Source organism: Lichenostomus cassidix, chromosome 4, assembly GCF_008360975.1.
Source record: "Lichenostomus cassidix isolate B80296 chromosome 4, HeHo_3.0, whole genome shotgun sequence".
NCBI lineage: Eukaryota > Metazoa > Chordata > Aves > Passeriformes > Meliphagidae > Lichenostomus > Lichenostomus cassidix.
Window position 1 is genome coordinate 12,622,226 of NC_139484.1, and position 9,870 is coordinate 12,632,095.

Sequence of the window (9,870 nt, forward strand, 5' to 3'; positions counted from 1 at the left end):
CAAGCAGCATGTCAGGCTTACGTGGCAAATGACTATGATGCTTTTAGGCTTAGCCCACTGCCAAGGCTGGTTTCCACACAGCACCTGCTGGGCTGCGTTATCTTTGCTTTTGGCTGATACTGCAATCACATGGGGAAGAGCCTGGAGCCAACCCATGAAATGAAGAGTGTTTGCCCCAAATATTCCAGCGGGCTGGAAGGTGGGTGCAGGGAGCTGGTTCTGTCTGGGTGTGTAGCTGGGCTCTCCTGGCGGGCAGGCACAACACTGGCCAGGCAGGTGGTGCCTCTCTGATACACTTCTGCTGGGGCAGCTGAGGTTGTTCATCAACCCCATTTCCTTCTTTCCACCCTCTTTACTGCTGTTTCGTTTTGTTATGGTTTTTTTTTTTCCTTTTGAAGTATTGAAAGTGGCAAAGCTTTCACTGGTACATTAGTGCTGCTTCAGGTGTGTGGTTAGCAGGTTAGAAAAAACGAAGTGCAGGTGAAGCACCTGGAGTGCAAGTTGTGCTGTCAGCACAAAGGCAGGTAAGCAAAGAACAGAGGGAAAAGATCATTAACCACATTCCTCTGTGTCAGACTCAGGGTGGGGGGAAAGGGCTGCTCCTGCTTCCCCTGCAGAGCTGCCTCTGGCTGAGCTGCCTTGGCATCTTCATCAGCAGGATGGGAAAGTGGGGAAGAGAGAAAAGGCAAAAAAATTTTAACAGAGGTATCAGTTTAAATATTTCATCTTTCAGAATTGCTTTAAAAATCACAGCTCAGGAATGAACCATAGACTAAAACCCTGATCCAGAAAACAATTATCTCCCCACATCAGCCCACTGGGACTATTACAGAAGATGGGTTGATTTCAGAATGGCACTCTATGGAAATTAGACTTTTATGCAGTCTCAGAGCGAAGGAATCAAAAGACGTGGAAAATGTTTTTTAAAAGTGCATCTTGTGATAAGAACTGGAAATTTTGGAGCAAGGCAATTGATTTTTCTTGAGAAATTGGTTACTATTTTGGTAGAGGAAACTGAAATTGAGGATCGGGTGCCAGATTTCACAGGTGTGGATGAGGCTGCAGTGTATCCTTCCTTAGATGTCTTTCTCTTCCTGACTGCTGACAGCATGCCTGAGCTGATGGGTCATCTTCACTTGGGCTTTGGCTGGGTATTTTGCACCTCTTGGAAATTCTGTTTTAGTTCTTCATCAAGATAGGGGGATGGAGGAAAGTTAAGTAAATCCTACTACTTTAGGACAACATTTCCCTAAGCAACAAAGTTGTTTAGAAAGGAAAATAAAATAAGCCCATGTTAGATGATGCATTGAAGTGCAAATAGCTGTTGACTCAAACATGCAGGGATGAAATAACAAATTTTACATCAGCAGGGTCAAAAAAAAGGTTGCAAACAAAACAGAAACAGGGTTGGGCAGAGGTGGGGTAAAGGCCTTGAAAATGGTCAAAGAAGTTGTAATCCTCTCCCCTCCCCCCCCCCCCAAGTTAACAATGCTGGAAAAATGGATGAGGAGAAGGCTGAGGTACTCAAGAAATTTTTTGCCTCAATTTTCAATGGCAATCTCTCTTCCCACACCTCTTGAGTGGATGGACAGCAGGACGGGGACTGGGGAGCAAAGTCCCTCCTGTTGTGAGTAAAGATCATGTTCATGACCCAAGGAACCTGAATGCACATTAATCCATGGGACTCAATGAGATGCATCCCAGAGTCCCAAGGGAAGTGGTTGATGTAGTTGCCAACCACTCTCCATTGTATTTGTAAGGTCATGGGAGTCAGGTGAAGTCCCTGGTGACTGAAAAAAAGGGAAACATTGCACTTAACCTTAAAAAGGGAAGAAAGGAGGACCCTGGGAGCTACTGACCTGACAGCCTCCCATCTGTGCCTGGGAAGATCATGGAACGGATCCTCTGAAAAGCTCTGCTAAGGCACATGGAAGACAGGGAGATGATTCAGGACAGCCAGCATGGCTGCACCAAGGGCAAGTCCTGCCTGACCAACCCAGAGGCCTTCTATGGAGTGACTGCATAAGTGGACAAGGGGAAGGTTACAGATGTCATTTATCTGAAATTCTGTAAAGCTTTTGACAGGGTCTCCCACAACATCCTTTTCTCTAAATTGGAGAGAGAAGGATTTGATGTGTGGACTGTTAGATGGATATGAAAGGGGTTGGATGGTCACATCCAGGGGGTGGTGGTCAATGGCACTGAGTGGTCAGTGGATGTCGGTGGCAGGTGTCACGTGTCTGTACTGGGACCAGTGTTATTTAATATCTTCATTAATGGCATAGACAGGAGGATCAAGTACACCCTCAACACACAGATGACACCAAGCTGAGTGGTGCTGCTGACACACCTGAAGGATGGGATGCAGCCAGCGGGACCTAGACAAGCTGGAAAAGTGGGCCCATGGGAATCTCATGAAGTTTAATGAGACAAAGTGCCAGGTGCTGCACTTGGGTCAGGGCAACCTCTGATATCAACACAGACTGGGGATGAACAGATCCAGAGCAGCCCTGACGAGAAGGACTTGGGGGTGCTGGTGGATGAGAGCCTGGAAAGATCATAAGGAAGATGGAGAGAGTCTTTTTACAGGAGTGTGTAGTGACAGGACAAGGGTGAATGGATTCACACTAAAAGAGAATAGATGTAGGTTAGTAATAAGGAAACTTTCTTTTTCCTCTGAGGCTGGTGAGAAGCTGTGGATCCCCCATCCCTGGAGGTGTTCAAGGCAGACTGGATGGAGCTCTGGGCAACCCAGTCTAGTGAAAGATGTCACTGGCTATGGCCAAGGGGTTGGAACCAGATGATCTTTAAGGTTCCTCTCAACCCAAACCATTCTATGATTCTTTAAAAATAAGGCTTAACAACAGCCCTGTAGTAGGCATATATGAATGGAGATGATGGCAAACTGAATGGGGTTAATTAGGAAGGTAATTTTGCAGACAATTACATTATTTGTTTGAAATGCTGGATACACGCATTTAAGCTTATTTCCGTTGCCATAACAACCCAATACAAGCATCATATAATCTTTTCTCACATTATCTTGGCTATGATTACATTATTTTACAACTTTGGTTGCTAGGAGAGCACAGTACCTTCCCTCATGCTCTAAACAATTCTCACTTTGCAGAGACTCAGCTTCTGGCAGCTGGCCTCTGAGATAGCTTATAGAATCATTAGCAAGGCAAGAAACTGAGTTACATGTGTAGGCGTGAGTTGCACTGGGAAAACTCTCTGCCGGAGGATGGATGGGATTTTCTCCTGCCACGGGGCTGACAGGGGAGGCTCTTTTTGAAGAGCTAGGAACCAAGGAGGCAGAAGTCTGGTGGGCAGCCTCGGAGGGAGCTTCATTTGAGAGTTAGCTGAAGTTGATGAGCTTCCTGTGCTCTTGTTTTGATGAGTTTGCATTATAGAGTACAAGTTGCATTTCATGTTATCAGTTTCCTTTGATGAAAAGGCCAATAAATGTGTAGTTATACCTCCCCAGGTGCTTCTGTCATGAGAGCATAAGCCAACCCCCTACTAGCAGTGCTTCTCTACCTCTGATATCACTGGAGGTTTTAATGCTTTCCTGATTCTGGAGTTTTCCACCTGATTAGGTCTGTGTGTGGATGGTGGTTACAATAGGTAATATGGAGGTCTAAAATGGATAAAAACATAAGAAGAACACTGAAATATTTTTAAAATGTGTTTAAAAGCCAGGAGTGTTAGCAGGAGCAGGACTTTTATTTTCTTTTCCTTTTTAGATTTATTTATGTTACAGAAGCTCTCTGGGAAGACTCTGTTCTTAAACCACACTTAATAGTAAGAAAGGGAAGAAAATAAGTTGAGGTTTTCTTTTTCCCCTTCAATTTCATTTTGTCATGTGCCTTAAATTGAGATTGCAATTAAAACAAAACCCCAGCTGCCCAAGAAACAAAACAGAAATTCACAGGGCAACCTAAATATCAGCCTCATCTTGTTTTCCTTTGGCCTTCTGCTTTGAGAATTACAGCAACTGGGAAATACAGGCAGCAGTGTCAAGACAGGGATTTCAATAACACCACGCATCTTACAAGGAAAGCATGGAAACAACATGTTCACTGGTCCTTGTGACGGCTGCTCCCCTCAGAGGTGTGGAGGGACAGAGATTATGGGCATGGACCTGCAGGAGGAAGGATTTTATCTCCCAGACCACGGTGGGCTTGACAAAGCTGCCAAACTAACATGTCTCAGCAGCACAGGACCCTGCTGCCTCTGCACAGAAATGTCAGGCTTTGGCACCTGCAGGGTACCTTGTTGCTTTGGAATGACAGCACAGCTCTCCAAAGTGTCACCAATGATCCAGTCCCCAATTAACAGCGTGGCTTTGTGGGTTTCTGACACTATTCTTAAAGCTCCTGTGGGCTGCTACAGCCTACAAGCCAAGGATCATTTCTGCTTTGCAAGACTCAAAGGAGAGGAAGGGAAAAAAGCTGGGAAGGGAAAGCTACGGTTTCATTATTCTATGCTAGCAGGATAACAGAATACATTTCCATTATTACTAGAATGTGTCATTTGAGAAAAGATCCTGCTGTCTGATCAAGCTCTCCATTAGTTATTTTTGCATGTGCATGCACAAATCCAGCAGCTAAGCCTAGAGCACTGCTGTATATTGGAAACCAGAAAATGCTGCAGGGTGTTTCTAAAGAATAGCAATTTGGAGGTTGTGGGTGGTTTGTGGGTGTAATCAAAAAGGCTGCATACTGAGGCATCTGAATTAGGCTTCTCTTTAGACTGCTTACAGCCTCTATCAAGATTTTTAAGAACCTCATTCTGCCACTCTAACCCTCACCTATTAGAATTTTCTCCTGTGAGCAATTTTATTTGAGTACCACCCATTGAATGCAGGGGCCTAACACAAGAACCTGAGCTCCAGTGTGGCTGAACACAAGTGGAAAAACACTGAGCTTTACCATACGCACCACTGCTCCCCATATTTTAGCAACTGCTGAAAACTGAGATCAGCTGGGGAGCAAGCCATGGTGTGCTGGTGACACACTGTGTGTGTCACCCCTGCATGGTGCCCACCATCCTGGAGGCTGCAAGGCCACCAATGTCACCATCAAAGGAGGGTGAAAACCATGCAGTTGCTTTCTGCTCTGCTGACTTGTGTTACTTCCTACCCACCATGCTACAGCACCAGCTCAGTGCCCTGCTGCCCCTGGAGGTTTCCCCCACTCCCACCCATGGTGATCTGCCACAGAACCCAAGTAGCTCTTATCGTCCTGGCTGATTCTTTTTTTGTTGTTGTTGTTTCATTTTGGGTGCTTTCTTGGTTGTATTGGAGAGATTGTTTTGCAAAAGTGCCCTCCTCTTCCCCCTGAGAGTCCTTGTTCTCGCTTGTCTTGAAGGGACCCTGCAGAATGTCATCTCTGTATCTTGCATGTTGGGATGGCTCATGCCCTGTGGGCAGCCAGCTTACCACACAGGCAGCTGACTCCAGCCTTGCCTAATCTGGTTGATCAGTTACTGTGGAGGTAAAAAGGCCCAGCCTTTAGGCTCTCTGGAGCTGAAGTTTCTCCTGGCTTTTACCTGCAGTAACAGCACACTTTGTGGCCTGCACGCTCCCCCTATGCATCAGTGCCAGAGCAGCACAGGAGCCAGCTCAGCCCAAACCAGGAGTGCAAGAGCACGTCTAGCAAGTTCCCCTGGTCATTTATAGCCCTGGCTTTGCTAATGGAAAGTTAATCATTGGTTTGAAACTGTGCAAAAATGTTAAGGGAAAGAATCACAAGATCACAGGAAGAACTCTAATGTGTTTCCTAGTACGTCCCTTTCATTTGCCTCCACAGATCACAGTTCTAAATACCTCAGGGAGAAATGTGTCTGAGCATTTCAACACCTGGCAAATATTAACTACCTCAGAGCAGGCTCAGACAAGCAGGTTTGGGGGATGCTGAGGTCTGTGGAAATAGTCACTTTTAAATTCTGCTCTTCATTTCAGTACTTTTGTGAATGACCACCACTGGACAAAGTAAAGTGACAAAAGCATTCACAATACTCAAGGATCCTCCAGTGCTTAACAAATATTACTTCATTAAGCTTTTTTATACTCTTCCAAGGTAGTTATGGCATTGTTATCCCTTCCTGCTTTTAGAAATGGAGAAATCAGGTGTTCTCAGAAAGCAGTGCAGAGTGAAACTCAGTAAAACTGACTTGTGATGTCCCAATAGCTTTTTGCAGATCCTCTCACTGCTCCCCAGCACTCCTGACCTGTGGTGCAGAGGAGCCCACCTGTGTCCTCTAGCCAAGAAAGGTAAAGACTCTGCTAGATGAGCTCTTTTTTGTAAAAAGGGGTTGAGGGGAAGAGGGAGGAAGTCTGTCTTCAATAAAGCTGAACACTTTTGTCTCTGAAATCTACTTTTCCTGCTTAGAAGTGGTATTGAGTTGACTGCCCATTGGAAGCAAACAGTAACATAAGCAGCAAACCACACATGAGGAAGTTGAACAGGTAGGATTTCTTGTAGGTATCTTCTTCCTTATTTCCAAACATTCAGTGCTGTCCTTCCCAGGGAATAGCGGATAGTGGGCTAGATGGACTTCATCAATATGTGTCAACTTTAGTGACCTATTTGGTCAAAGGAAATATCAAAACAAATCTGCAAAGACCTGAAATGTCCTTCTTGGTGAACCAGGGGGACTAGCCCTGTGAATCACACCTGATAATGTATTTCTTCATCAATAAAAAGCAAAGTCTCATTGCACCCTTTTTTCCCAAGCAATGTGTTCTAAAACAGGAATGATACACAGCTGGTTAAAAATGCATATAGCAGAAAGAAAAATAAAATCTGGTGTTTATGTAGAACAAGCAAGTGGAGAATGTGGAAGTGCTTACATGCCCATTGGTAATTTTTTTTTGTGAGGTTAGGGGTTTTTTTGGATGTTTTTTAGATAATATAGTCTGGCCACCCATAGAGAACAAACTTGAGCCCTGGCAGACGGGCGTGTTTGCCTAGCAGCGATGCAGCTGTGCTCTTTAAGGAGCAGCATCACATAGAAATACAGCCCACAAAGCTAAACAGGCCTTTTTCTTTGCTCAGATTTGAACCACTTGAACAAGTTGGGTGAAAAAAAAACTACAGAAAGAAGAAAATGCACCAGAGACAGGATATTGCACACCCGGATCCATGGGTCAGTAGACATCCCAAACTCGGGGTGGTGGTGCTTCTGCCCACAACATCCCTGTTTTGAGTCATATCCCTGCCCACAGCTCCCCTTGGTACTTGCCCAGTGAGATGTTTGTCAGTGAAACAGCACAGCTATGGGGGCCTTGCCAGCTGTCCCTCCCTCAAGCAATGAGTTTTCTCTCTGCAGCAATGTGCATAGTGGAAGACTGACTTCAACATGTTTGCATTTTAGCTTGCTTACTTTACTGATTTAGTATAAATTACAATGATTTCCAGCAAACTGAATGCTTATAAAGTTAATGAGGCAAGAGAAGAGCGCTGTAGGTAAATGCCAGGGAGCAACCTGTACTTCTGTTTTTTATGGTTGTGTTTTTCACTGTGTTATGAAAGCTCCCATTGAGGTACAAACTTCTCCGTGCTGTAAAAGTTTTAAGACTCTAATAAAAATAAGATTGAATACAATGGCCAAGAACTAGACACTTAAACACACTGAAACCAGGCACGGACTCACAAAAGAGTAATTCCCTTCCCTGTACTGCTGTGCTCCTTTCTCTCTGGTGAGTCACACAAGGTGGCATGAGAGCAATCATCTTACTCTCTTGCTGGATTTTGTGGCAGCCACCCTAGACAGAAGCGGGGGATCGATGGATTGTTTCAAAGAAATAATTAATGGGAAGCATGTCCCTGAGAAGGCTTTATTTGCTGCTGAGCATCGGCCACTGTCACTGCTGTAGTCGATGGTGACTGTCCCAGGGCATGGTGATGTGGTTGGGTGTGGCACAGGCCACTGCCTGTGTCCTGAGCCAATCAAAGTGGAGCCAGCTGCAATTCAGAAACTGCATTAACTTGGGTACCAGCCCTATACACTACCTGCTTTGCTGGCCAGCAGTTTTTCAGGACCAAAACCAGCTTCCTTATGTGGTTGGAGGGCTTGTGCCTTAGTGCTCTGTACATCTCTGCAACAGTTACACCTGGAGAACTTCAGTGTCTTTCTGTGACTCCTCATTTCTGTCATTCAAGCACTGATGAAGGCAGATGTCTACATTCCCACCTGCCCGTACCGAGCACTGGTAAGTACCTGCTGGTTCATTCCTTTTGGTAGCAAGCCCCTCCTGCAAGGCAGGCTAACTAGCACTGACTGCATAACATACCATAAAATAGTCTTTCCATAGGTTGCAAGCTATTTTTTCAAGGGAGCTTTTGTCTTAGACCCAAATAGTAAATCAGTAGATTTTCCCTCACTTGTATGATCAGCATGAAGTCACAATCATGACTCCAGGAGTCATTTCACTGACTGACATGTGCCAAAATCTACAAGTGGTTCAAATGCATGACACTATCTCATACAAAGTCCCTAAGCAGTAGGCAGCCCAGATATGCTGGTCCTGGGTGTGACCAGCCAGGAAGGTACCTCACCATGGGTTAGTATTTCCTGGTTTATAACTTTACCTCGTGTTTTTTTTCCAGCTGCTGTGATGCTGACTAAAGCTGCTATTTCTCACATGCTGTGACTACCACCTCCAACCTGACAGTGTGGGGGATCAGGTAGGTCCTCTCAAACCTCTTTCCATTCAAAGGAGCTGAGAAAAGAGATGCAGCTAGTTGTAACTGAGATATGGTAAGAGGCTACTAATCTGAGAGGGCTGCAGCATCTGCCAGAGATCAGTGGGGAGCACAGCTGTTGTAGGAGAGATCCCAAACTATGTGGATGCCTGAGGTAAAACTCTGGTGCTTTTGGGACTGCAGTTTCCAGCCAAGAAATGTGCCTCACCCAAGGCAGCCCTTCGTTCTTTTCTTCAGTGCTGGCAAAATAACCTCTTGGATCAAGTACAGCTTGGGTCTAAAAAAACTTAATTTGGACAAACCATAACTACTATTTCATTATGTCCTCCTTGTTGTGACTTTCTAGAGATTAGTGTCGTTTATTTTATGGTGGGGTGTCAATGTTAAAGTGCAGCTGGTGCACCTACCTCTGAATTTAATTTATTCACTTCTCATAATTGCATCCCAGAGGAAATGACAAATGTACAATGGACAAACACAAGAGTACTGTTGCTCTTCCAGCTCTGCCATATGCTCTGGCAAGAAGAGGTCCCAGTGGATGCTCAGTCACTCCCAGAGCCCAAATTGTCCCTCTGATCTGATCACAGTTCCCAGTCTTTCTGCTTGAAGGCCCCAGACTATTTCTGACCCATACAAGACAGGTGCTTTAGATCAAGACTAGGTAGTTACACTGCACAGGTGGATGAACTGCTTAAATAGTGTCAGAGGTTTCTTGCAGACTTTTTACTAACACCTGACCTGCTGCCTGGATTCAGTTGGTAGAAGATGTTTGCCAGTGGGGGTGGTGGTCCTTGATTCAGGGCCCATGGATTTAGATAATGACTGGAGATATTCAGCTCTTCTAGTAATTGGATGTCCAGGTGTCCATCTGAAGTAGAGAACAATTAATTGCTCAACTAGGGACACATTAATTGCTATGTTGTTACAGCTACAGCTGATTATTTTTTTGCTGTAACCAAACTGTGTCACAGTATCTTCCACCTCCGAGATGGTTCCTGGGGTCCATGTGGATTGCTGCAGCACAGAAACCTTTGCCAGGGCGAAAGATCCACTGAAAGTACAGGTAAGATAAAAGGGGAGTGATTACCCCTCCAGGCTTGCTGGACTGGTTTTGGCAAGAGGTGTTTAGCCTGCCAGGAGGGAGGTGAGCTGCAGTGGA

At 45.2% G+C, this 9,870-nt stretch overlaps 1 long non-coding RNA gene across 1 annotated transcript; it reads left to right on the forward strand.

Annotated features, from left to right (window-relative positions):
* Positions 1-6,185: 6,185 nt before the first annotated feature.
* LOC146437888 (uncharacterized) lies at positions 6,186-7,147 on the forward strand. The gene is made up of 3 exons (XR_014851991.1): positions 6,186-6,277; positions 6,396-6,472; positions 7,062-7,147. It is a non-coding gene; the product is annotated as an uncharacterized LOC146437888 (long non-coding RNA).
* The last annotated feature ends 2,723 nt before the right edge of the window (positions 7,148-9,870 follow it).